Source organism: Canis lupus, chromosome 25, assembly GCF_011100685.1.
Source record: "Canis lupus familiaris isolate Mischka breed German Shepherd chromosome 25, alternate assembly UU_Cfam_GSD_1.0, whole genome shotgun sequence".
Taxonomy (NCBI): Eukaryota; Metazoa; Chordata; class Mammalia; order Carnivora; family Canidae; genus Canis; species Canis lupus.
In genome coordinates, this window is record NC_049246.1 from 44,746,761 (window position 1) to 44,773,954 (window position 27,194).

At 48.1% G+C, this 27,194-nt stretch overlaps 1 protein-coding gene across 2 annotated transcripts in view; it reads left to right on the forward strand.

Moving 5' to 3' along the window:
* The first annotated feature begins 2,169 nt into the window (after window positions 1–2,169).
* Window positions 2,170–27,194, forward strand: part of NEU2 (neuraminidase 2) — a 33,197-nt gene continuing 8,172 nt past the window's right edge. Inside the window, exon 1 of one of the 2 annotated variants that reach the window (XM_038574219.1) lies at window positions 2,170–2,316. The gene's annotated coding sequence lies outside the window, so the exon portion shown is untranslated. Of the gene's footprint in view, window positions 2,317–26,404; window positions 26,946–27,194 lie in introns of those variants that run through there. The other variant, XM_038574218.1, reaches the window with a different exon arrangement.

Genomic DNA, 27,194 nt, shown 5'->3' on the forward strand with positions numbered 1-27,194 from the left:
CAAAATCCCAGCTGGCTTCTCTGCAAAAATTAACAAACTGATCATAAAATTCATATGGAAATTCTAGGGACCTATGCCAAAACAACCCCCCAAAAAGAATAAAGTTAGACTCACATTTCCTGATTTCCAAAACTTATTACAAACCAACTCAAGACTGATGCAAGGATAGACATAAAGGTCAGTAGACTAAAACTGAGAATCCATAAACCAAGCCCTACATCTATGGTCAATTGATTTTTGACCATAGATGCTAAGGGTGCCAAGAGCATTCAGTGGGTTAAGCATAGTTTTTTCAACAAATGATACTGGGGCAACTGAATATTCACAGACAAAAGAATGCATTTGGGTCTCTACCTTAGACCATTTACAAAAATTAACTCAACATGGATCAAAGACCTAAATAAATGTAAGACCTAAAACTATAAAACTGTTAGTGGAAAAACAGCTGTAAATGCTTTTGACATCAGATTAGACGATGCTTTTTTAGATGACACCAAATACAGCAAAGGATCTGAATAGACATTTCTCCAAAGAAGTTATACAAATGGCACATGAAAATTCACTCAGCACCACCACTAATTACAACAACAATGGGGATGCCTGGGTGGTTCAACAGTTGAGCATCTGCCTTTGGCTCGGGGCCGATCCCAGAGTCCTGGGATGGAGTCCCGCATCTGGCTTCCTGCATGGAGCCTGCTTCTCCCTCTGCCTGTGTCTCTGCCTCCCTCTCTCTCTCTCTGTGTCTCTCATAAATAAACAAATAAATAAATAAAATCTTTTAAAAAATAATTAAAACAACAATGAAATGCTGTTTCACATCCACTAGGATGGTGGTAATAATAAAGACAGGTAATAACAAGCATTGGTGAGGATATAGAGAAATTGGAGCCCTCATACACTGCTGATGGGAATGTAAAATAGTGTGGCAGTTCCTGAAGAGGCTAACGTAGAATTACCATGTGACCTAGCAATTCCATTCCTGAGTGTATTCTCGAGCTAAATGAGCGTATATATTCACACACAAGTTGTACACGAATGTTCGTGTACAGCAACATTATTCGTAACTGGCAAAAAGTGGAAACTATCCAAATATTTACCAACTGATGAATAGATAAATAAAATGTGGTAAATCCATACAATGGAATGTTATTTAATCCTAGAAAGAAATCAAATATTGATACATGCTATAAGATGAATGAGGGCAGCTGGGGTGGCTCAGTGGTTAGCGCCGCCTTCAGCCCGGGGCCTGATCCTGGAGACCAGGGATCGAGTCCCATGTCGGGCTCCCTGCGTGGAGCCTGCTTCTCCCTCTGCCTGTGTCTCTGCCTCTCTCTCTCTCTCTCTTTCTCTCTCTCTATGCGTCTCTCATGAATAAATAAATAAATAATCTTAAAAAAAAGATGAATGAACCATGAAATAATTTTGCTATAGTAAAAAAAGGCCAGTTACAAAAGACCACATATTGTCTGATTTCATGTATGAGAACTAACCAGAACAGGCAAATAAAAGCATAGAGGTGGAAAATAGATCAATGTTTGCCTAGGGCTGGAAGGATTGAGGCGTGGGGGGTGAGGAGCTGCTAATGGGGACAGGATTTCTTTTGGAGAGATGATGCAAATATTCTAAAATTGGTTGTGGTCATGGTTGCACAACTCTTTGAGTATACTAAAAACCATTGAATTGTATACTCTAAAAAGGTAAATTTGTAGAATGAGACTTATATCTAAATAAAATTATTATTTAAAAATAGAAAGGGCATCAATAAAAGTCTGAAATGTTGGTAAGCAGCTTGGGAAAAATATTTGAGTTCAGAACCTCAGAATAAATTCCGTAAATAAACAACAAAAAAATTAAAGCATTAAATATTCAAGTAAATTTAAAAAGGGATACTGCTCTGTGAAAATACTATGTTAAAAAAAAGAGAAAAAGAAAATACTATGTTTTAAAAATATTCCAATCTTGTATATGAATAAAACAGCTTCTTTTGTATAAAAAAATAAAGCATTAAATACTTTCTTCAAACTATAGAACATTAAAAAAATACATATGGTTATAATTACCTTTTCTTCCCCTTAAATAATGTGTTTTGGAAAATGTATTTCTTTTTTTTTTAAGATTTTATTTATTTATTTGACAGAGAGAGCAAGCACAAGCAGGCGGAGCAGCAGAGGGAGAGGGAGAAAGCAGGCTCCACGCTGAGCAGGGAACCCAATGTGGGGCTCAATCCCAGGACCCTGAGATCATGACCTGAGCCGAAGGCAGATGCTTTACTGACTGAGCCACCAGGTACCCTGAAAATGTATTTCGATGAACTAGGTACATACATCTCCTTTTCATACTTGCATAATATTCTATAATACATGATTTATGGTTCCTTTATTTTATTATTATTTAATTTACTTTTATCATTTTCTTTTAACATTTAAGTTTTAGGCTCTTTTTTTGGTTAGAGAAAGAGACAATCATTCAGGCAACTTGAAGAAAAAAAATACATAAGGCCTAACCTGGGGCAAGGTGTTGTGAGGACCTGCCCCTCCCCCTCTGTCAGGGGTCAAAAAAATAGAACATTTTGAGCAGGAATTCCATGGCTTCCAAATCTTGCTGTAGCATGCTGAGGAAAGCCGTGTAGTCACTGAGAGCCTTGGTTGAGTGGCACCAACCAGGCACAGGTTGTCAACCCTGTTCAGCTTCTCACCGGTTGTGTGAGCTGAACATATGGCCTCCCCTTGGGCCTCCTGGTTCTCTACTGTCATGTAGCCTGGACAGATGTTAATTAAGTACTGGGACTAATGTGGTGTTGCACAGTGTGTAGTACCTCTTGTCTTCGTGCATTAGGATGCAAATCAGCACAGGTAATATTTCCACCCATAAATACAATAATATTTATACTCATGTCTCACTTATCCAACATAGTATAAATTAAAAAGAAGAAAGACATCAGAAAGGAGAACAAAAAGGTGGGGACATAAAACAATGGGGGATAAGGTGAAGAAAGTCCCAGTACAAAGGCTTTTGCTATGGATGTGGTCAAATTATGCCTGAGCTTCCTAGTAGCCCATGGGAAAAGGGAAAATGTGTCAGTGACTCATTCTCCTCAGTCAGGGATTAAAAACTGACCAAGTGCTCAGGAGAAAGTGCTTTAGGACTAAGACTAGCTAAGCAATTTCTCTCAAGGGCTTCTATGGAAGAAGGAGCTGCTGTGCAGTGATTTTTAAACTTTTAAGAGCTTATTAAATAGATGGATCCCAGGGCCCCATGCCCAGATTTTGGACTGAGTAAGGCTGAAGTGGATCCCAGGAATGTGCATTATAGAGAGAGTCCAAGGTGATGCATGGACTCCAGTCTATTCAATCCAGTAGGGTGGTCTTTCTCCTGGACCCACGAGGCTCGTGCACACACGCACACTTACAGACACACAAACAGGTTTCTTCAGACTCTTCCTCTGTGCCTCCTTCAGTGTAAGTTGATGTTTTCACATAAAAACACAACCAAGCGCAAGTCATTCTGCAGGGTGATGCGGTGCAGGCTTCTGCTGATCCAGGGAGGTCCTAGAGGGGTTTTGGAAGGAGACATGGACTCTCCCTCCCCTTCTCGGTGGAGTGCCTGGTGACGTTTTGGTGGGATCATCTTGAGGTGGAGCTCCCAGCTAAGCACATAGAGGCGGCTCGTCTGTTGTTGCCTGTTAGCTACTCACTCGGGGTGGGGGGGTTTGGGGGAGAATTGATATCCTTAAGGTAAATGAGCCTACAATATCCTTCCAGGCGGGCTGAGATTTTCCTCATAAGGAACATTGTTCTGAGTCTACTCTAGCCCCTAGGTAGATAGGCAGTGGAGCCACAAAGCTAACATTCTGTGGTGTCAAGGCCTTGAAATGTCTGGTCTAGAAAATTCCTGGCAGGTGAGGTGAGATTCTTCCTCTGGCCCCCAGCCCATCCCCAACACTGGCATCCAACGTGCACAGAATGTCTTCCCCTTGTGCAACATCACTTCCTGGTATCCCCTCCAAGATAAACTCTTTGTGAAATATCCACCAGGGTAGTTGAAAGAGGTGGCTTGTTCTGTGGAAACAGTATCTACAAACCCCGAGACGAGGTGGGTGCAGCGGCATTTACCAAAAATGGCAGCAATGAGTTTGGATGTGTTCTCTCTGGTTTTAATTAGCCTGCTTGTCTGACGTCTGTTGAATTCATAAAAGTTGAATTCATAAAGCCTTCTTAGCCAAGGATCAAAGAATGCCTGACTTTTTTTTTTTTTTTACTTTATGGAGCCAAGGGACAGAACTCCCAACCATCCCCAAGTGATTTCACCCAAGCATTAGGCTAGACAATGAAGAGGAAGGTGGCACGTCTCTTTTGCCCTTTCACATGGTTAAAACAATTTTTTTTAATGTAAGTATAACAGAATATAGATAGTGCCCATGTCTTAAGCGTACAGGTTGCTAAATGTTTACACCTCGTGTAACCAGCGCCCAGATTGGGAAGGAGAAGGTCACCACCGCTCCAGAGAGTCTCTCCAACTCTTCCCCTGACCTGCTCCTAAAGGTAACCTCTGGCTTCTAACAGCCTGGATGACTCTCAGCCTGTCTTGGTACTTTATGTACATGAAATAATTTAGAATGTTCTCTCTTGTGTCTGAATTCTTCCCATGACATTGGCTTGTGAGATGCATCTACACTGTTCCATGTTGTTGGAGCGTTTGTACTCATGGCCGTGAAGCAGTGGTTCTCACACTGGAGTGGGCCTCAGTGAGTTAAAACACGGATTGCTGGGCTTCACCCTCAGAGTTTCTGTTGCAGGAGGGCTGTGGGGGGAAAAAGTCTAGAGTCTGTATTTCTGGCAAGTTCTCAGCTGTTGCTGCTGCTCCTGGTGGTCTGGAGAGCACGCCTGGAGAAGCACCTCTTTGGCAAATCCCCTTTCCTCTGGAAAAGGACTCAGAGCTTGTCATTATTGTTGCTTCCAGAAATTGCTGAGAGGCAGTGCTGACCCACAGGCGGAGTGGAAAGGTGGGGCAGTGTGGAGGCCAGCGCTGGCGTTCCCAGGGCCAAGGTGGAACCCAGGCCAGTGTCCTGAGCTGACGCTGGCACGTGTGATGGGTCATCGGCCGGGGTCAGAGAGGATTCAGCTTCTCTGCTGTCCTGTTCCTGACACAGGCTGCTGCGATTTGAGTCCTTGTGGCCTCGCCAGGGCTTTCTGGCTCCCTCAGGAGTGGGCAGGATGAGGTGGGGATTTCCAGAGCATAAAGTGGCCGGACACCGTCCAGAGGCCCCCAGCGTCCAGCTGCCCCCAGCGCCAGCGGGCTCACTTTCTTCCCCTCCTTCCCAATGTTTCCCATCCTCCCGGCTTCAGACGCATGGGAGTGAGGCCCCCGGTGCCCGGCCTCTGTGTCACCCCCCAGCCCCCGACCACGTATCACACCCGCTCGGCTTTCAGCCTGCGTCCTCCGCCAGGCCCAGCCGCTCCCTCTGTCGGGGCCTCATCTGCTCAGGGGGTTTAGCCTCTTGTCCTTCCCCGCCACGTCCTCCTCAGAGAAACTCAGTCCCTTGCTGAGATCATACAGCTGGTCAGTGGCTGAAGCAGAATTCGAACCCAGGTCTTACAGGTCCCAGGGCCCTGCCCTGCTGCTGAGAGAAAAGGAATGGCTTCAGTGGACACAGGGGAAGGCCAAGCGTGTGCTTTCGAAGCAGTGAGCAAAGCTCACACAGAGCACATAGCAGGGGACAAAGCCAGAAGCCAGGCCAGAAAGGCCCCGTTTTCTCTGGGGGCTGAGCATGTTCAGCAAACCCCTCCTGCCCACTTCACGGGGTCCCCAGGACAGTTAGGGGGCAGGGTCCTCCCCATTGTGGCTGTGACCCTCCGTCACCCTGGTGAGAATGATGGCCAGTCCCAGGCTTCCTAGTGAGCGGCGGTGGGTGGCCTCCGAGCAGCTCGCTCCCTCATCTCCTGTGCAGCCCAGCGCATGCTGGGTGCTCTTCTTTCTTCCCTGAAGTCCAAAGTCAGGCTGAAGCCATGGGACCCGGGAGTGGAGGAGACGATGGGGTGCGCCCTCCCAGCTTGCCTCATCACGGCTCTTGGGATAGGTCTCCTTGGGCCCTTGATCCCCAGCCTCCCGCCTGCAGGGGGTGGCCCAGCCCTAGTTGGCCCTGGGTTGAACCGTCGGCCATGTCCTCGGGGTTCCATGTATTCACTCGTTGAGGGTGGCTCTGTCTGGTTCTGGACCGCTCGAAGTCCCCGCAGAGCAAGCAAGGTCCATTCCTGACATCTCCCGTCATCCCAGACTTTGAGAGCCCCCTCCTCAGCCTTCTTTTTCCCTCTGGAAACAGCTCTCATTTGTACAGTATTAGGGCAAGGATTACGTGAGAGTAGGGGGCCTGGCACCACGTCAGCACGCCTCAAGGGATACTCCCTACCCTTTTCACTCATTGCGAGTAAGTGAATGATCCACTTGTTTAAATGGATTTACTTTTTATTTTTTGTTTTTTTTAAGAAAGATTTTATTTATTTGAGAGAGAGAGCATGAGCAGGGGCAGGGGAGGGGCAGAGGGAGAAGCAGACTCCCCACTGAGCAGGGAGCCAGCTGTGGGGGCTCCATCCCAAGACCCTGGGATCATGACCAGAGCCAAAGGCAGATGCCTAGCCAAGTAAGCCACCCAGTGCCCCTATTTTTAATATATAAAAAAAAGTTTATTTATTTGAGAGAGAGCACAGGATCAAGGGAGGAGCAGAAGGACAAGCAGAGTCCTAGCTGAGCACGGAGCCTGACTCTGGGCTCGATCCCACAACCCGGAGACCATGACCTGGGCCGAAATCAAGAGTCAGACACTTAACTGACTGAGCCACCCAGGTGCCCTTGCTTTTATGTTTTAATATAAAAAAAAATCCAAGATTATAAAATGTTTATAATGGTCAATATAAAAGGCAGGTATAAGGTTTGAAAAAAAAGTAATCAAGGGTCTTCAGAGCCTTGGCTCTGTCCCAGTGAGTGAAAATCTATGCCTCGTTCTTGGGGACCGGCTGGGGGCAGTCCCTGAGAGTCTTGTCCCCTCTGAGCACGTTGGTGGCAGTCCTCAATCTCAGCCTGAGTCGGGGAGGAGAGGGCTCAACCTACTTTCTCAAAGTGAAGCCCGAGCCAGCTCCGACAGTGTTTTCCCGTTATTAAGAGACTTTTTACCTAATTAATGGAAGCTGACTCTTTTTCAGGTATTCCAAACCCAGTCGCCAGGCAGGCTGTGAGCAACAGGAGGGAGTGAGCTGGGGGCAAGGACCACTCCTTCTGGGTGAGTGGCCTCAGCGGGCCACCGCCCTTGGCGAGCTCCGGCCTGCCTGTGGGCCAAGGTCTGCTGGACGCAGCCAGAGGGAGGCCGGCCAGGGCAGCCAGGCTCCCAGTCACAGCGCAAAACAGACACTACATAAAAACAGGCATGTCATTTCCATAGCCCAACAGGGATATTTATATGCAGGAAGTTGCACACTCAACACTGAGTCTTTGTGGAGTTCTAGTGGTGGGGCCATTTGCATGTCGAGTTGCTGTGAACTCATCTATCAACCCACATTCTAGAAGATTTATAAAAAGGCCTGCTAAAAATGACAAGACCAGTATTGGTGGCTTAGTCAGCTCCGGCTGCCTCAACAAAATACCACAGACCGGGTGGCTTCAACGGCAGAAATGTATTTTCCCACAGTTCTGGAGGCTGGAAGTGTGAGATCAGGGAGCAGTATGGCGGGTTTCTGGTGAGGGCCCTCTTCCTGGCCTGCAGACAGCCACCTTCTATGTGTGTCCTCACGTGGCCTTTCCTGGTGTGTGCACAGGAGAGAGAGCAGGAGGGGGAAAGGGACAGGGACAGAGAGGTCTTCCTCTTCTTATAGGGTCACTAATCCTATCATAAGGATGCAAACCCTTGACCTCATCTGCCCTTAATCACCTCATGGAGGCCCCATCTCCAAATGCCATTACACTGCGGGCGTGAGCTATAACATAAGGAGTTGGGGGGAACGGGAATGTGCAGTTCATAACAACTGTCAAAGGAATGGAAGGGTTCCTTGCTTCGCTGATTGGGAATATCTTAATCCCAACCCAGTTTCTCAAAATGGTTCTGGTGAACCATTACCAGAAGGTAGCCATGCTCCTCTCCTGTTCTGGAATGCCTTCCTAGGGGTTTGCTCCATCCTCAGCCCTGGAAGGGGAGGACCCTGAGTGCCCCTGGCCGCAGCCTCCTGGCCCCAGCTGGCCAGAAGAGAGTGGACCTTTGACCCAGGAGGAATCAAGCCAGAGGCTGGGCTGAGCCAATTGGATTCACTCTCCCAGAGATGATGGAGATGAGGCCCAGACCAGTTAGCAGGGGGATCCAGACTGGATGGCTATGGGAGTAGGAGAGGCATTTTTAATTGACGAGAGCAAGCCATATATAGGTGTAGCTGTGCAGCCAGTGTAGAGAGGGACGGAGGGAAGGAGGAAGAGAGAGAGATGTGTAGCTTTCCCATCTCCCATGGGAAATTTCTGGTTCTCAGTCTTCCGCAGGCCAAGTGTTAATTTTGGCCTTCAGTTCCTTGTATTTTTCCAATAAAATTTCTTAAAACCTCTTTCTTATCCCAGCTTGATGGGACTCCTGTGTATCACTTCCCAGTGGTCCAACGCTGGACTCCCCTATCTCTGGTTTAGGACATGAGGTTGACCTGGTCAGTTGAATTCTTGTGGTTTTGGTGAATTCTGTCCACCCCCATGTTGAGCACAGGTGTGTCTGCAGTCTGCTAGGCCCTGGCGCCCCCACAGAGGGAATTCCCTGACATTGTTCATCATCCCAAACCTGACTCCTCTGACTCCTCTTTTTCTTCTAGAAACTTTTCTCATCTGTGCAGTGCTGAAAGCATTACAAGTGCTTCTGCGTGCCTCCAGGTGAGATCCTGTGATCTCCCCATAGGCCTGCAGGTGGGACGGAGGTGACTCAGGCTCTGAGGAGGGTTTACCAAGGAGGTTAGGTAAACTGAGGCTTACTGAGGCATGCGCTGTCAAGATCAAGACCCATAGTGTGTGCCTGGGCAGGGAGAGGACTAGAACAGCCAAGGAGAACAGAGGGCTGGAGGGATGTTCAAGGTGATAGAGCTGTGAGCTAACAGAGGCAGAAAGACTCGGATTTCTGTGTTGGTTTGGGTGAGTGGGTTATTCAAGAGGGAGATATTTTTTATTTTTTTAAAAAAAGATTTTATTTGTTTGAGAGAGAGAGCATGCACATGTGTAAGTGGAGGGGGGGCAGCGGGGAGCAGAGGGAAAGGGAGAGAGAGAATCTCAAGCAGACTCCATGCTGAGCACAGAGCCCGATGCAGGACTGGATCTCACAACCCTGAGATCATGACCTGAGCCAAAATCAAGAGTCAGACACTTAACTGACTGAGCCACCCAGACACCCCAAGAGAGAGATGTTTTTGTAAACAAACAAACAAACAAACAAACAAAAAACGGCAAATGGTGGCAGGTAAGTTTAGAGGTGTCGGTGTCTTTCAAACTATCTCTCACCTAAAATATTCAGAAGATTGGGATGAATCTACATAGTCCCTTGTTCTCCTTCCAGCTGCAGGGGATGCGGACCAGTGGCTGTGAACTGATCTTTGGAAGTACGTCAACCATCAAAAAAATTAATAGTTACATAGTTTATGTATTTTAGAAAAATTCCAATTAGCACATCAGACCTGCGATTTCATAGGTATTAATGCTTAGGATGAAAATAAATAGAGAACTTAAAGTCAATCTGTAGAAAATGTTAATAGCACAAGTGGCACATGGAAATGTTAAAAAATCATAAATGTGCGATGTAAATGATCGGCATTCCAGACACGCCGAGTTGGAATTACCTGGATGAACCGGACACCGCGGAATTCATGTCTTTCCCAGCTAAGGCTTTCTTCCCTCCCTGTATGCCAGGGGTTTCCAGAACGTGGCTCACTTTGAGCAGCAGCAAAATCTGGGGGCTTTTAAGAAGTGCAGAATCTTGGGCTCTCCCACCCAACGAGCAGGCCTGGGCAGCTTGGGGTGGGGACGGTGCCGTGCTGTGACCAGCACCCCAGGGTTCTGACAAATCCTGCTCCAGCTCAGCCTTCTGAGACTGAAGGTCGGCGAGGCTGAACGTCTCCTGAAACCGTGTGCGGGAGTGTGTGTTTGCACATTTCCGGGGGGGTGGGGCCGTCCACACCTCCCATCAGGCCCTGAGAGGGTGAAGGCCACTGCTCTCTGAAGCTCCTGCCACCCTGCTTCTCTGCCATTTATGGCTGCGTTCAGGATTCCATGTGCTTTCATCATAAGTAACCCAAACCTTGCTTGGCCATCGGCAAGGCGCATCCCTTATGTACGAAATGGCTGGTGGGTATTTGGGACCTCCCCATGCCAATGAGACCCTCGAGAACCCAGCTGGGGGCTGTCCAACCCCCAGATCACAGCAACCCTGGGTGCTGGCTCCCCAGAGCCTGGATCTCTGCATTTCTGACCCTTCCTGAGTCTGTTCTCTCTGCCCATCTTGGCTTCTCCTTTCATTCCTCCTGACAGGGCTCTGGCCGTGGGCTCTAGCTTAGACCAACCCTCGGGTCGGTGCCAGTGGCCTACCTGGTGCCACCCTCCTGTTCCTCGGAGCTCTGTCCCCCAGCGCTTGTCCCTGGAGGGCTGGGCCCACTTGGTCCACAGTGGAGTCCACAGAGACTTCTGTTCATCCATTGACCCCTCCCTCTATCCAGCAAATACTGAGCACCCACATGCCCCATGGCCCTGGGGTGATGGACCAGCAGGTCTGATGGTCACAGCACCTGACTACATGCCAAGTTGAGGTCTCCTCGGGCTGCAGCTGGCCAGACCCCACTCCAAGCCCCACCTGGTGGGGTTCTCTGATCCTGCAGAACCTAGCACACACCACAGATGTTCAAATCACAGGGTCAGGCCAGGGTCTGCTTCTCCCAAGTCCACCACTGCGGTGTGCCCCCACCCCTCAACGTAATCATTAGAGTCCTTAGGAGAGGAGGCAGGAGGGTCAGACAGATTTGCAGGTGTTACCATTGTTGGCTTTGAAGAGGTAAGAGGAGACCACAAGGCAAGGAATGTAGGTGGCCTCTGGAAGCAGGAAAAGACAAAAATACGTTATCCCCTGGAGATTCCAGAAGAAAAGTGGCCCAGCTGACACTTTGGTTTTAGCCCAGTGAGACCCATTCTGGGCTCCTGTGTTCCAGAACTGGAAGATGATGCGTCTGTGCTGTTTGAAGTCACTAAGCACATGCTCATTTGTCACAGCAGCAACAAGAAGCTAACACACTCTCCTTACAGACGGAGCCCTAAGTCTCCTCAAATTCTTTTCACGCATCAGACTCATTTTTCAAAACTGGAGCAGCATGGTTTTGCCAGAAAAAATGCCTCCACTTATCAAGAAATATTTGCTGGAGGGAAATAATGGTTGGGTCCAGTGTGCAGATACCTTGGGCAGTGTGCAGCCTCCCCAGCTGATGTCAGGCAGCCCTGAATGGCGTCATAAAGGGACGGTGTTTCCCAAAACTGGCCGGGCCCAGAGCACTGGCTGGGTGAGCTGGTCAACAGACACCAGTTCTCTTCACATTTGAGGGTTCTATGTACACTTTGATGCTTAGTGAACTGATATTTTCTATGTGAACTGATAAATTCTCTATTGCTTAAAGTCAACTTTTATACTGGAAAAGAGGATCTATTTTTTTTTTTCCCTCTAGGCCTATTGGGATAATAACAGTGAAAGCCAAGCCCTTTATATTCATCATCTCATGGAACACCCAGGGCAATCCTAATGATTGTTACCATGCTTGTACAATCTTCCCCACTCGTACAGTGGAGGATGTAGAGGTTAGAGAGGTTAGGACTCAGCTCACGTCACTCAGCCAGCGTGTGGTAGAGGCAGCCTGGCTCTGGCAGAGAGCATGATTTCTAAACTAGTCCTCACCATTTTTAATTTAGGACATTCTGACTTAAAGCAAACAGCCTTTCCTGAAAAAACAGCCTCATAAGATTATAGACGATTTGGGGAGAGAGATTAGTAGACAGTGACTCCGCCTGGGGCCAAGCAGTTACGGGATCACCACCTTGGCCTCCGTCACCTGTGCCCACGGTTAAAAGATGCATGCACATCCACCCATGCTCCTTTATTTTGACAATTTCTGTGATATTTTGCCAATGAACACACAAATCAGCCATAGTAATATTTTTGCAAACATAGCCTAGGTGAGTCTGTTTATCTTAGATTGAGCATCATGATGGCTTCATCGTGACCCTGAGCTAGAATCTCTCCAAGTCTCACCCTTCACTTGGAACCCAAGTTTGCTGACTGTGAGTGACTTTGATCTTGACTCTGAACGAGTTCCAAAGAGGCCAGAAAACCATAGAAATCACGTTCCGGAGAGCAGCTCTGATATCTCAGGCACTAGGAAAAATTGCCCGTGTGCCAGATGCCTTTTTACTCTGGAAACAAACAAACAAAAGCCCCGTACAATCGTTTTAAAGTTCAAAGCTAACTGCCTAAAAAGGAACCTAGAGAAAAGAAGGCTTTCCTCCAGCATTCAAGAATCCACCAAGAAATGTTTTTATCACTCATATGAGAGGGAAAAAAAATCTTTATAGATATACTCACTTTCATGAGTGGATTTAGGTCTATAGAGCACCATGAAAAATAAAGCTCGTTATGTCAGGGTTTTGTAAACTTAAAACACTTGGAAGTGTTTTGTCCCATTAGTGGGATTTAATGGGAATCTGTTATGCCAAGTAAATCAGCTGTGAGTGAGGAATTGAGTTTTCCTAACCTACCTATTTGGACAGTGGTATGGGGGGTGGGGGGAGCTTAGGGGCCTTGGTAAAGGGGCCGGGGTTGTCCATCTTATCATACCTTACCACTGCCAGCCCCGGGCAGGTGTGCAGCAAACACTGACCGACTGGCTGGACCAGGTACTGAGGAGTCAGTGTGTCAGGAGCTCACTGCCATGATGGACTGAAACACTGACTCAAGCAGATCTTGTGAACTTGTTTTTTTGTTTTTTTGTTTTTTGTTTTTTTTATCTTGTGAACTTGTACTTGGAATTGAGCAATGCTTCCTGAGTCAACCCCAAGGAAAAACCCTTGTCACTTCCAGACAGGACCTGGGGGTCAAGGTCCTCAGGCCAGCTTGCCTTCCTCCCTTATCCTGGTTGGTCCCTGGCCCAGAGGCTCCCAAGCTTCTGTGAGCCTTTGAAGGCATCATCCAAGTGCCTGTTCTGGAGGATTTGTCCCAGGAGGAACATAACTCATTAAATAATCATGAATCAGCGCCCCACTTTTAAACTCGCCAAGGATCTGGATAGTAGATGGGCAGAGCTTCTAGCCGTGGGGGACACTGGTGCTGGTGCAGGAACCTCCAGCCATAGGTGAAAGTGACTTAGGCAAAGCCAGCTAGTGCTGGAGTACAGGAGTGCGGGGTGAGTTCCCCGAGGGCGTGTTGGCCGTACAGACCGCCACTGTGATCTCCCGGAGGCTCTGGGGTCCAGGCATCGTGATTGCGGACCACCTCCCTCTACCTTCCTTCTGCTCCAGCAAACCCATCCCATCAGCATCCTTTACTAGGCCTCATGCTTCACCTGGTCCACACCTCTGCCTCTTCCGTCCTCGTGCCCTGCAGGGCTCCCACCCCACCTGAGAATGTGCTCTCTGCTCTCTGAAGGACTTGGATCATTCAAACAGGGTAAGCATGAAAAAATCACCTTATTTTCAAGTTAGAGAGCCTCGCTTTATAATACATAAAACCATACCCATTAATTCTTCTCTTTCTAGAAATAATTAAGAAGTGATGTAAGATTGTATAATGATGCTCAACTCAAAGGCCACTGTCTCCATGCAGGGGTCCTTGATATCCCTTCAATGATCACCCCCTCTTCATTCAAACACGTGTTTTTTTCCCCATCCCAAAGGTAAGGCCAGAGGAGGTAGAAAGATTGAGAGACGGCCTGACTCAGGTCCCAGACACCAAGTTCTTCATTAGCCACCTGAGCTCTTCTCCCAAAGAAACCCACTAAGGAATGTTCCAGGCAAACGCCCTCTCTCTAGTGCTCAGTCTTTTGCCCTGACCCAGTGTGGTCTCCCAGGGACACGTCAACCAGGAAGAGGGGTACAGGCTGCCAGTCTTCCTTTGGGCGTTTCCTCTATGTCCAGAAGACCGCAGCTCCAAAAATGGGTCTGACCGCCCCAAAAGTCGGGAAAGGTGAATCCAAGGTGATGAAAAAAATAACCTCTCCGGAGGCCCAGGCTGCGCTGCCCCAGCAGCTCCCTGAGAGGCCAGGGGCAGTTCTGGGAGGAAGGCCGTGGGCTCACGGATACGACCCCCAGGGCAGCCCCCAGCCCCACGGCCAGGCCGTACCCCGGAGTGAGGAGGGTGTATTCGGTGCCCCGTTCATGGACAGAGGGCCCCTCTCCGGCCTGGGGGTTCGGTTCTCCTCCCCCAGCCCCTCTGCACAGCCCCTCCTGCCCCAGCTGCTCGGCAGTTGTTTGATGAAGGGACACAGGAGGGAACTGTGCCCTTCCGTGGTGGTGCCGGGGGCATCCTCGGAGCGACGGGGGCCGCCCCACCTGGGAGGCCGCGGGTCACGGGGGCAGGCAGGGGGGTCTGGCCCGGGCTGGGGGGGCCAGCAGGGCGGGGCTTTCACGCAGCCTCCTCTGGCCTCCGGGCTGCTTCGAGCACTGCTGGAAGCCCTCTGGGCGCCCCCGGAGGCCAGGGGGCCCCCCCACAGGCCAGGTGCAGCTCCTGCCCCTCCGGCCACAGGGCAAAGCTGTGGCCTGTGACTCGCCCTGCCTTGGGGTCACCCTGCCTCTCTTGGGGGGGGCTCTCGAAGGGAGGGGTTAGCCAGGCACTACGCTTTGGGCTCCAGGAGGCCGTGGGGTTGAGAGTGGGGTGGCGGCGATGGTCCCCTGCCCGATTTCCCAGAAAGCCCAGGACACCCCCGGACACGCCGGTCCTGCCGCCAGCAGGCTAAGCGATGCCAGGGGCGTCCAGGAAGGGGCAGGAGTGAAAAGGGAGGGAAGCCCCGAGTGGGACACGGAAAGGGGAGGGGAGGCCCGAGGGGTGACAGGGGCTTGGGACATTCCCACCAACGGTCGTACCGCCTGAGTGCTTTTCCAAAAGGCAGAAACGGGTAATCGGCTGAATGACCACAAATCCGGGAGCAGCCAGTCCCGGTTCTGCTCTGCAAACATCCCAGATTTCAAATCAAGGTCCCAAAGAGGAGCCCCCCCACCACATCCAAGAGCTGGGTGTCCCCCAACGTGTGAGTCACGCCGCGCCTTGGCTTGATGGCAGGCAGGTGCGCGAGCCTGCGGGTTCAGAGGGGCCCGGCCTTCCGTCCTTTGGAGACGGGACCTGAGCCGCAGGGGCCCTGGGAGGGGGCAGCTCTGCGTCTGGGCTGTCACTCCAGGGCTGGGACATCTGCTCCCCAGGTGTGCTTCCTGACTCAGGTTTGAGCCGTGGCACGTAGCAATCACGGCCTGTGGAACACCTCACAGTTTACACCCACGGTTATTATTAGGGCTGGAGCCTGACAGGTGACCCATGCGGCCACACGGGACTCCGCGCTTAGAAGGGCCCCTCACCTGCTTTAAGGCTCGGCTGTTGCCATTCTTCATTCTTGGAATTCTTAACCAATTTCAAACAAAGGGCCTCACGCGTTCAGTTTGCCGTGGGACCCTGCCAATGACTAGCCAGTCCTGCGTGTTATCTCACTTGTCCCCATAGCTGTGACAGGAGAGGAGCCTGGAGGGGATCCCTACCCCACTTCACACATGGGGAAACTGAGTCCCGGCAGGGAGTGCTGAAGCCAAGACTAGACTCGGTCTCCACAGTGAAATTCTCTCTGGGGGCTCTTTCTCAATGAGTGGATGGGTGGTGGTCTCCTTCCCCTTCACACACCTGCCTGGGGTCTTTCCAATCCGGTCACAACCCCCATTCTATCTCTTAGTTCATCTTGTTTCTTTGAGAATTCCAAAACCATTTGCTCACCTGCCAGTGAGGTGCTCCTGGGGGTTGAGGCTCCGTGGATGACTTTTCTTCTCTTATCCTCCTGTCCGGGGCCCCCCTGAGCAGGCCGCCGTGTCCTCAGCAAGATCTGTGCACCTTCCACCCCGTCCCAGAGAGCCTGCAACCAAATGCTTTGTCCTCTCCTAGAAAGGGCTCCCTGGGAATCATTCCTGACCTTCAGACCCGTCTCGGCCCAGAGCTGGCCCCATGCCCATGACAATCACTTCCTGCCTGAGTGTTTACCTTCCTGGGCACCATGGGCCCAGCTAGGGTGGAGGCTGCACACCTGACCCAGAGGCCATATAGGAGTGCAGGAGCTACCCATGTCAAGGCCGGGAACAGCTGTTACCAAACCCTGGTGCAAGGTAATCCCAATGGTACCTTGGCACACCTGATCCCTCACCCCTCAGCATTGGCCGGCAGCCACAGAGCACTCAAATCTGAGGCTTGGGAATGGGCTTGGGGTCCTCTAGGGTTTCATTCCCTTCTTGTACATTGTCATCATGCCTCAGCTTCGTCACTTCCAGGTGTGGGACACTCACTGCTTTGTGAGGGAACTTGTTCCATTACTATTATTATTATTATTGCTAACAACTACTTTCTATTTGGTGACAGGTACTGGGCTAAGTATTTCTTGTAATCCTTGTGTAATCTCTATGAGCAGAGAATTATACCCATTTTAAGAATGAAGGAAAGAGGCTCAGAGAAGTCAATGATCTTGCTCAAGGTCACACAGCTAGTAAGTTGGGGATCCAGGATTCAAACTAGGCCAATTGGTACTAGATCTTGGGTTCTTTTTAAAAAATTATTTATTTATTTATCCATGAGAGACACACAGAGAGAGAGGCAGAGACACAGGCAGAGGGAGAAGCAGGCTCCCTGTGGGGAGCCCAGTGTGGGACTTGATCCCAGGACCCAGAGATCCCAACCTGACCCAAAGGCAGATACTCAACCACTGAGCCACTAGTTTGCTGCACTAGTTTAAGAACTTGCGTTCTTAACCACTACCATTGTTTGCCAAAATGTTCATTTTTATAAACTCCAATCGGCCATTGTATTAGCTATTTCTTGCTGGAGACAAATGAACCCCAGATGTGGTGGCTTGAAACAGCACACATTTGTCATCTTACAGCTTCTGTGGTTCAGGAATCTGGGCACAGACTGGATGGACACTCTACGCAGGGTGCACTCACACAGGCTGTAATCCAGGGTCTCCTTCCACGCTGACGAGGCTGTTGGCAACATGCAGTTCCCTGTGGACTGTTGGACTGAGGCCATCACATGGGCCTCAGTACTGTGACACCTTGTCACCAAGAAGATGGAAGTCGCCATCTTTTGTAGTCTACTCGCCGAGGTAACAGCCCATCACTTTTGCTGCCTTCCACTTGCTAGGAGGACATCATCAGGTATGGCCTAGACTCAAAGGTAAAGGGTTACACAAGCGCAGGAACCCTAGGCGCTGGGGGTTGCTCAGGGCCATCTTTGAAAAGCTATTTTCTACAGCCACATGATGGCCACAAAACATTGATTTCAGTTTTACCTCTGAAAGCCAGGTAGAAGTAGTCTCTTACCCATCCATCATCCATCCATCAAAATATCCCTTCACTTATTCCACAAACATTTGAGCAGGACACTATAAACCAAACCCTACATTAGGCTCAAAAGATACCAGAATAAATAGTTATTCCCATTTGTCCTCATTGTCCGCCACCACCAAAGCCTCCCCCTCGAGCTTCCATATACACAGGCGTTGCAGGGAGGGTCTGCCGAATGAGCCGTTCTTCAGGAGCATCTTCCCTTCAACAGGTCCTCATATGCTACACTCCTGCAGCTCCTCTTCCTGCTGCTCACTCTCCTTTCATTGCTGCACTAGTTTAAAACTCATATTTTAAGCAACTTCTAAGTGCAAAGCATTGTGATAGCTGGGCACGCATGTGAGTGTGTGCAGGAGTGCATTGCATAGGGTTATATCTGATTGTCTTGGCACGCTTTCCCCCTTCGTCATTAGCGATTTTCTTGTCTTCCCTTAGCTCCCAAGGGAAGTGGGCCCAAAGCTTTTTTGGAGACACCCCTCCTGCCACACATGCCAGTGCCCCGCACAGAGCTGTGCCTGCAGTAAAGCAGACTGTTGGTGGGGTGCCTGGTAGAGTGAGAGCAGGGGCTGAGTGGGAACAGGCTCCACACTCCTGGGTGGGCATGGCCAGAGGAAAACACGGGAAACATGTGAGCCCCAGCCTTACGTGCCGATGGATCCCATCTCCTGACCCTGCTCCCCAGAGCCCAGGACTCAGCGAGGGAGCTCTGAAGAGAGGTGATGGGGTCTGTGGGATTTACATCTTGAGGTGCCCAGTGGATGTCTTGGGAGAGGAATGATCAAATAGTTCATGTGGGAGGCTATTTCATATCTTTGGTGAGCATCTGTAAGTGTAGATACCATGGTAGGCCCTGGGGGTGCCATTGGGAGCATCTCAAAAGTGAATCTAATTTCTTTTTTTTTCTCCTCCACCGCTCACTGCAGATACTCACTGTATCGGAATAGCCCTTCAGCAGTTCTTACCCTGACTAGTGCAACGTCCTCTAAACAGGTCTTCTGGCTCAATTGCTTGCAGTCCTTCCCACTCCATCCCACTCAGTGTGCCATGTGAGTCTGCTAACAGTCCTGATCTTGTCACTTTCTTGCTCAAAAACATTTTACATAACCTCTGGGAATAGTTTCATGAGTATCGGCCTAGAAATGTTCTCTCTGTGCATAACCTCTCCCTCTCTCTCATGCACACACACACATGCACATGCACACACACACACACACACACACACACACACACCTGTATTTTCCTGCTCTGCTGTAAGAATAGTCTGGAATGATCCTGACGACGGTGGACTGAATGTTCATGTCTCTCAAAATTCATATGTTGAGAACCAGCCTCCAAAGTGATGGTATTAGGCAGTGGGGTCTGGGGGAGGTGATTAGGTCATGAGGGTTCTGCCTCTGAGGGCCCCACAGAGGGGCCCATCTCCTTAGGAGGAGGCAGAGGGCCCCATCTCCTTACGAAAGAGACCCCAGAGAGCTCCCTTGCCCTTCCACTATGGCCATCTATGAACCAGGGAGAGGGCTCCCACCAGACAGTGAATCTGCCAGCCCCTTGATCTTGAACTTCCCAGCCTCCAGAACTGTAAGAAATAGATTTCTGTTGTTACAAACTCCCTAGTCTATGCTATTTTGTTATAGGAGCCTAAATGGATTAAGACACAGAGAAATCCCTTGCAAGACCTGGGATGTCCTTGACCAGAAGCTTTAGTGATGTTTTCTGGGTGATAATTTTTGACAGATCATTAATGGACTTAATAATTACAAAACAAGCATTTTAAAGTGTCTATAATAAATGTGCATTGGCAGGAATTGAATATTCAAGTGTAGTAAGTTTAATTCTTTACAAGAGAATTTCTTTTAGGATTATCTAATAACTTCCTGTGTTAAGTTGCTGTCGGGAGTGGGGAGAGCAAAGGAATTTCAGTGTTTTAAATTAAAAAACTTATAGGGGTTATTTTAAAAATACATTTTTAAAATACATTTTTTATTTTTTTTTTATTTTTTTAAATACATTTTTTTTTAAGTAGGCTCCATACCCTGCGTGGAGCCCAGTGTAGGGCTTGAACTCACAACCCTGAGATCAAGACCTGAGTTGAGGTCAAGAGTCAGATGCTTAGCCAAGTGAGCCACCCAGGCACCCCAAAAATACATTTAAAATATATAAAGACCTGATTAAGAAAAAGAACTGAACAGAAGCATGAATAATTACCATAGTATCTATTGGCCACCTCTGAGCCAGGCTCTGTTCTAAGCACTTTACATGAATTAGCTTGTTTAATCATCATTATGGTCTTATGATGAGAGGGCCAGGTATACGGAGGTTCAGTTGCTTGCCCAAAGTCATGTGAAATTTCCTGAACACACAGAAATGCTGAAAAAAATATGTATTACATGTATCATCTGACGTATGTAATATAAATGTGTATTTGATCCCAAAAGCAAGACAGGTAAATCTCAGGCGTGCAATAATTTTATATCTACCCTGATGAGCTAGTTTATTAGGGACTATACAAATGGCCAGAGGATATGCTTATTTTAAGTTCACAGCTAAGGGGGACCAAGAATAAAAACTTTGGACCTGAACATGGCAGGAAGTTTGGAGAACTCAGAAGGGAAACAAATGTCCAGGCCATGAGTAGAAAGAGAATCACCAACAAGAAAATAGAGAACAAGCTGGGTTTGTACACGGGGTCCATGCTTTCGCTGTTCATGAAGCACAGAAACTCTAAAGTAGAAATTGAGAAGTTGAGAAATCATGAACCCTTAAGATTGAGGTAGAAACAATTATGGGGAAATGTCCACAATCTGAGGCACCTCTACCATCACAAGATTATTCACAATGAAGACGAGCTCACAGAGAGAAACTATAAAACATTTGAGGAAGACCAATCTGAAGGATATAAATGATTAAAGCATTAGTATAACAAATCAAAACATTTGAGGAAGTCCAATATGAGGAAAAGCATCTCACAAAATTGGGAGAGTTGATATATGAGGAGATAGAAACAATAGAATAATATAAAAAAGACACATTTTAAAAAAAGTCTGTTGGGCGGCAGCCCGGGTGTCTCAGCGGTTTAGCGCCACCTTCAGCACAGGGCCTGATCCTGGAGACACAGGATCGAGTCCCACGTCGGGCTCCCTGCGAGGAGCCTGCTTCTCCCTCTGCCTGTGTCTCTGCCTCTCTCTGTATGTCTCTCATGAATGAATAAATAAAATCTTTAAATTAATTAATTAATTAATTAATTAAGTCTGTTTCAAGTGCTTAAAGAAGGTAAAGTAGAAAAATGTATCGGACAAGATTAGGAAATTAATTTTTAAAATCGAGACTTTATTTATTTGTTTTTAAAGATTTTATTTATTTATTTATTCATGAGAGACACAGAGAGAGAGAGAGAGGCAGAGACACAGGCAGAGGGAGAAGCAGGCTCCATGCAGGGAGCCCGACAAGGGATTCGATCCTGCGACTCTAGGATCATGACCTGAGCCAAAGGCAGACGCTCAACCACTGAGCCACCCAGGCATCCCAAGACTTGATTTTTTAGAGCAGTTTTAGTTTCATGGCAAAATTGAGAGGAAGGTACAGAGCTTTCTCATTTACCCCCGCCCCAACCCATGCACAGCCTCCCCCACTATCAACATCCCTCACCAGAGTCCTATGATAGTTACAATAAATGAATCTACATCGACACATTGTTTTCACCCAAAGTCCATAGTTTACACTGGGGTTCACTCCTGGTGGTGTACACTGTATGGGTTTGGATGAAGATATAATAACATATTATCCAACAACTATTATGGTATATTACAGAGTTTTTTCACTGTACTAAAAATCATTTGTGTTTCCCCTGCTCACTCACACCACCTCTATAACCCCTGGGAACAACTGATCCTTTTGCTGTTCTCCCTCTTTACTTCTTCTCCATTGTTCTTTTCCAGAATGTCATAGAGTTGGAATCATACAGTATGGAGCCTTTTCAGATTGGTTCCTGTCACTTAGTAATATGCTCCATGTCTTCTCATGGCTTGCTAGCTTATTTGTTTTTAGGGCCGAGGAAAATAATTTTTTAAAAAGTTGTTTCAAAGAAGAACTAAATAGAAATTGTGGAAATTTTAGAAAACATGCATTAAGAAAAGCTTAGCTACGGGGCACCTGGCTGGCTCAGTTGGTAGAGCACACAACTCTTGATCTCAGGGTTGTAAGTTTGAGCCCCATTGGGTGTAGATAGCTTAAAAATAAAATCTTTAGGGGCCTCTGGGTGGCTCAGTTGGTTGTGTCTGCCTTCGGCTCAGGTCATGATCCTGGATCCAGGGATGGAGCCCCACATCAGGCTTCCTGCTCAGTGGAGAGCCTGTTTCTCCCACTCCCTCTGCTATGCTCTTTCTCTCTCAAATAAGTAAATAAAATCTTAAAAATAAGTAAATAAAAAAAAAAAAGCTTAGCTAGACATAACATTCAATTTGGTCATTTGGGCAGTATATCTACCTTCTCTGGCCTCTGTAGCTCATTTGCTTATCTTGTTCCCCCAGAGAAATAATCAGCACTTGGAGCTCTAGGACCTCCTCCATGATCTCTCTCCATCTCCTTCCCAAGGCAGCATGGGTGTATTTGATGAGTACTTTTGAACAGTTAACCAGCTGATCCCTTGGAGTCAAATATAAGTTAAATTTGCATGCTGAATCAAGCCCATTTCTATAAAGCTCTTTAGGTCCTTTTGAAACCATAGTTCCCCACTCAGTGCTCTGGCCAGGATAGAGTTTATAGGTACCCTTAAGCTACATTTTAGGGGCAGCCCCAGTGGCTCAACGGTTTAGTGCCTGCCTTCAGCCCAGGGCCTGATCCTGGAGTCCCGGGATCAAGTTCCACATCAGGCTCCCTGCATGGAGCCTGCTTCTCCCTCTGCCTGTGTCTCTGCCTCTCTCTCTCTCTCTCTCTGTGTGTCTCTCATGAATAAATAAGTAAAATCTTAAAAAAAAAAAGCATAAAATTAAAAAAATAAGCTACATTTTAAAGCCTTTCCTGATATTACTTATCATTATTTTAAAAATAATACCTTTTTAAACTAATAATATTTGTATGCATCTGAAGAATACAAAGAAGTAGGTACATATCATTTGTAATCACATTAGTTAAACTTGGGGCATCTGGTGTCCATCGACGGATGAAGAGATAAGAAGATGTGGGATATATGTATAATGGAATATTACTCAGCCATCAGGAAAAAGAAATCTTGCCATTTGCAGTGATGTGGGTGGAACTAGAGGGTATTATGCTAAGTGAAATAAGTCAATCAGAGAAAGAATTATCATATGATCTCACTCATGTGGAATTTATGAAACAAAACAGGAGCATAGGGGGAGGGAGAAAAAATAAAACTATGAACTCAGAAAGGGAGATAAACCATAAGAGACTCTTAATCAGAGGAAACAAACTGAGGGTTTTTGGAAGGGAAGTGGGTGGGGGGCTGGGGTAAGTAGGTGATGGGCATTAAGGAGGGCAAGTGATGTAATGAGCACTGAGTATTATATAAGACTGAAAAATCTTAGGAACGCTACCTCTGAAACTGATAATACATTATATGTTAATTAACTGAATTTTTTTTAAAAAATTAAAGATGAATAAATAAATAAAAAATAAAAGTGGGACATCTGGGTGGCACCATTGGTTAAGCATCTGACTCTTGGTTTCAGCTCAGGTAGTGATCTCAGGGCCATGAGTCAAGGCCTACATCCGGCTCTGCACTCAGCACAGGGTCCGCTTAAGATTCTCTCTCTGGGGCATCTGGATGGCGCAGTTGGTTGAGCCTCTAACTCTTGGTTTCAGCTGGGATCGTGATCTTGGAGTGGTGGGATCAGCCCAGCTTTGGGCTCTATGCTCAGCCCAGAGTCTACTTGGGACTCTCTCTCCTTCTGCCCCTCCTCCTCTCTCTAGAATAAATAAATAAATATTAAAAAAAAAAAAGAGGGACACCTGGGTGGCTCAGGGGTTGAGCATCTGCCTTCGGCTCGGGGCGTGATCCTGGGATCTGGAATCGAGTCCCACATCAGGCTCCTTGCAAGGAGTCTGCTTCTCCTTTTGCCTGTGTCTCTGCCTCTCTCTCTCTGTGTCTCTCATAAATAAATAAGTAAAACCTTAAAAAAAAAGATTTTCTCTCCATGGGACACCTGGGTGGCTCAGTCGTTCGTTAATTGTCCAAGTCTTAGATTTAGCTCAGTTTATGATCTCAGTGTTGTGAGATCAAGCCCTGCACAGGGCTCCACATTGAGCATGGAGTCTGCTGGGGGTTCTCTCTCTCCCTCTATCTCCTACACTACTTGCATGCTGTCTCTCTAAAAAATAATAATAATAAAATAAAATTAATTAATTTTGTTCTATGCACTGTGCTAAGTTTTGGGGGTGTAGCAATATGTATTTTGATAAAATTTTTGTTTATATATATACATGTATAGTTTAAAGATTTTATTTATTTATTCATGAGAGACACAGAGACAGAGGCAGAAACACAGGCAGAGGGAGAAACAGGCTCCCCACAGGGAGCCTAATGTGGGAGGACTCGATCCCAGGACCCCAGGATCACAACCTGAGCCAAAGGCAAATGCTCAACCACTGAGCCACCCAGGCGCCCTTTTATATATATTTTTGAGCTTATAATATACACATTTATAAAAGTGGGATCCTACCTTGTATGCCATCATGTATCCTGTTTTTATACTTCAAACCATCCCAGCATTTTCTTGTATGTCATCTAGTCTTTGAAACATGATTTTAATTAATTCGTGCCTACTATTGCATTTTATGGGTGGGTCACAATTTCTTTAACCAAGCACTAGCACCACATTTAACCCACTTTATTTTTTTAAAGATTTATTTATTTGAGAGAGAGAGAGAGAGCACACATGGGGGAAGTGGCAGAGGCAGAGGGAGAGGGAGAGAGTCTTAAGCAGACTCTACACCAAGTGTGGAGCCCAACACAGGGCTCGGTCTCACCACCCTGAGACCCTGAGACCCCAACCCAAGCCAAAACCAAGAGTAGGACCCCCAACCGACTGTGCCACACAGGGTCCCCTAACTCACTTTTGAAAACCTCTTCTGTGACCTAGTGAGTTAGCTGGAAAACAAGAAGAATTCAGTAAAGGTATCAACTTCAACCTTGAAATCTAAGGTTGAGGTCTGGGAATCACCTCTTCCAAGTTCTCCCCACCATGGGGTGTGGGTCAGAGATGGGGGGCTGGGTTGACTTGGCCTTTCACAGGGACTGGGCTTCAGGTGGAGCTTTCAAAGAAAAATTCAAAGTCAGACCATGACTGTCTCTCTGAGAACAGTGAGAGGGCTCTAGACCAGAGCAGGGCAGGGAACCCAGAAGTGACCATCTGGGGACACTCTACTGTGAGGCAGCCAGAAAGATCTGCCCCCCCAACCCCCTGAGCAGAGAGGTGCCAAGGTGTGACCAACCTGCCTCTGAGCAACCAGATCCATCTGGAGCTGAAGGTACTTTGAAAGGACTTTGTCCAGTGGAGGGAAAGAGGACACATTAGGAAGACCTCCCTCACCCTCACATTAGGAAGACTTCCCTATCACAGGAAGTGCACTTGGAACTGAGTTGGACTGCATTTTGATCTTTCCAGCTCATTCAGCTTCACCCACACTGTCTGAAGGACTGGGGTGAGGTGGATTACACAGGTGGTCCCCAATTTACGATGGTTCAACTTAGGATTTTTCAACATTAAGATGGTGTGAAAGCCACACACATTCAGTAAAAACCATACATGGAGTTTGGAATTTGGCTCTCATCCCGGGCTAGCGGTGTGCAGGTGATCCTCCCTCGGGATGCTGGTCAGCCAAGGTCAATGACTGATACACTGACAACCGTGCTGTGCCCACACAGCAGCTCTGCCTGTAGCTTCCAGCACGGTGTTCAGAACATTATGGGAGATGACCAACAGTTTGTTGTAAAATAGGTTTTGTGTCAGATGAATAGCCCAACCTGCAGGCTAATGCCAGTGTTCTGAGCACATTTAAGGGGGGCTGGGCCAAGCTATGATGTGCGGTAGGTTAGGGGTATTAAATGCATTTTCAACTTATGATGGGTTTGTCGGGACATAACCCCATCATAAGCCAAGGAAGCCCTGTATGGTCTGGCTGTGTGCCAGCGAAGGTCTCACCCTCCTGGGAATGAACTCTGGCCTATGGAGCCGTGGGCTTGGTTCTGGTGGATGCAGAAGAACAGGGCACTTGGCCAAGTACCAGCATCTAGAGTCCCTGGCATGGGCCAGATGCTAGGTTAAGAGGTTTTCAATGGGGCAGCCCGGGTGGCTCAGCAGTTTGGCGCCTGCCTTCAGCCCAGGGCATGATCCTGGAGACCTGGGATCGAGTCCTGTGTCGGGCTCCCTGCATGGAGCCTGCTTCTCCCTCTGCCTGTGTCTCTGCCTCTCTGTGTCTCTCATGAGTAAATAAATAAAATTTTTTAAAAAATCACTTTAAAAAAAAGAGAGAGAGATTTTCAATGGGTTTATCTTGTATGACTTCAGGGCACTGGCCCTGCCTGGAAAGGGAGCCCCATCCATTCCCTCAATTGAGGAGCACTGACGGAGCACCAACGATGTACCAGAAACTGCTCTCCATACTGGGCTGTGGTAGCAGACGAGGCGTATAGTCCCCGCTCTCATGCAGCTTGGGAGTCCACTGGGATACTGTTTCTCCCATTTTTCAGAGGAGGAAACCGGGGTCCAAGAGGTTAAGGAAGTTTGCTCTCCTTACCCAGCTGGCACCTGGCAGAGCCAGGAAAGGAGGCGAGTCCTGCATGGCTCTAGCCCTTGCTCTTGCCCTCTCTGCACTTCCAGATTGTGCCAGGCCCCCGGGGAAGCTTCTTCCCAGCTGTGCACACATTTTGTTCACTGCGTCCATTTAAGAAGCAAGCCTGACTCAGGCTGCCCTTGGCTCATTCTGATTCACCATGACTGTGAAGAGAACTGGACAGACTTCCTGCTGGTTAATGAGTACCAGCGTCCTAACTGGGCCAAGGCTGGGCTTCCACACTGGCTTCACCCTGGAGCACGTTGGCAGATGAGTGGGTGGCAGGAGTCGGGGCCTCCCTTAGATGTATATAGGCACCGGCATGATAGAGGAGGGCCCGTGACTCGAGGCAAGCTGGGCGGAATGCAGGAGCCCCACTGTGCTTCTAGAAGCTGGGTTCCCACTGCCGCTGCCACATACCCTGACTTCCCACTCAGGTGCCAGGATCCGACTTGGAACACTCGGCCTGACAAACAGCTTCTCTTGGAATCGACCCACCTGTTCCTTTGTTAACATAAACAAGAGCTCTTCTGTACGAGGTAATTAGGGAGTGATGGAGCAATGCTGGGGATGTCTTAGACGTGGCAGTTCCAAAGAGCGTGATAGCTCATCGCCCTCAACCCCCTGTCAGGACACCCACTCTCTTCTTGGGGTGCCCACGGCACCTGCTCGGTGGGGAAGGATGTGGAGAAGGCTCCGGTTGGTCAGCTCGGGAAAACTCTGAATTCTGCTCTCAAGTTACTGCTGCTGGTCTGACCTTCCAGGAGGCGGCCCAGTGGTCCTGTACT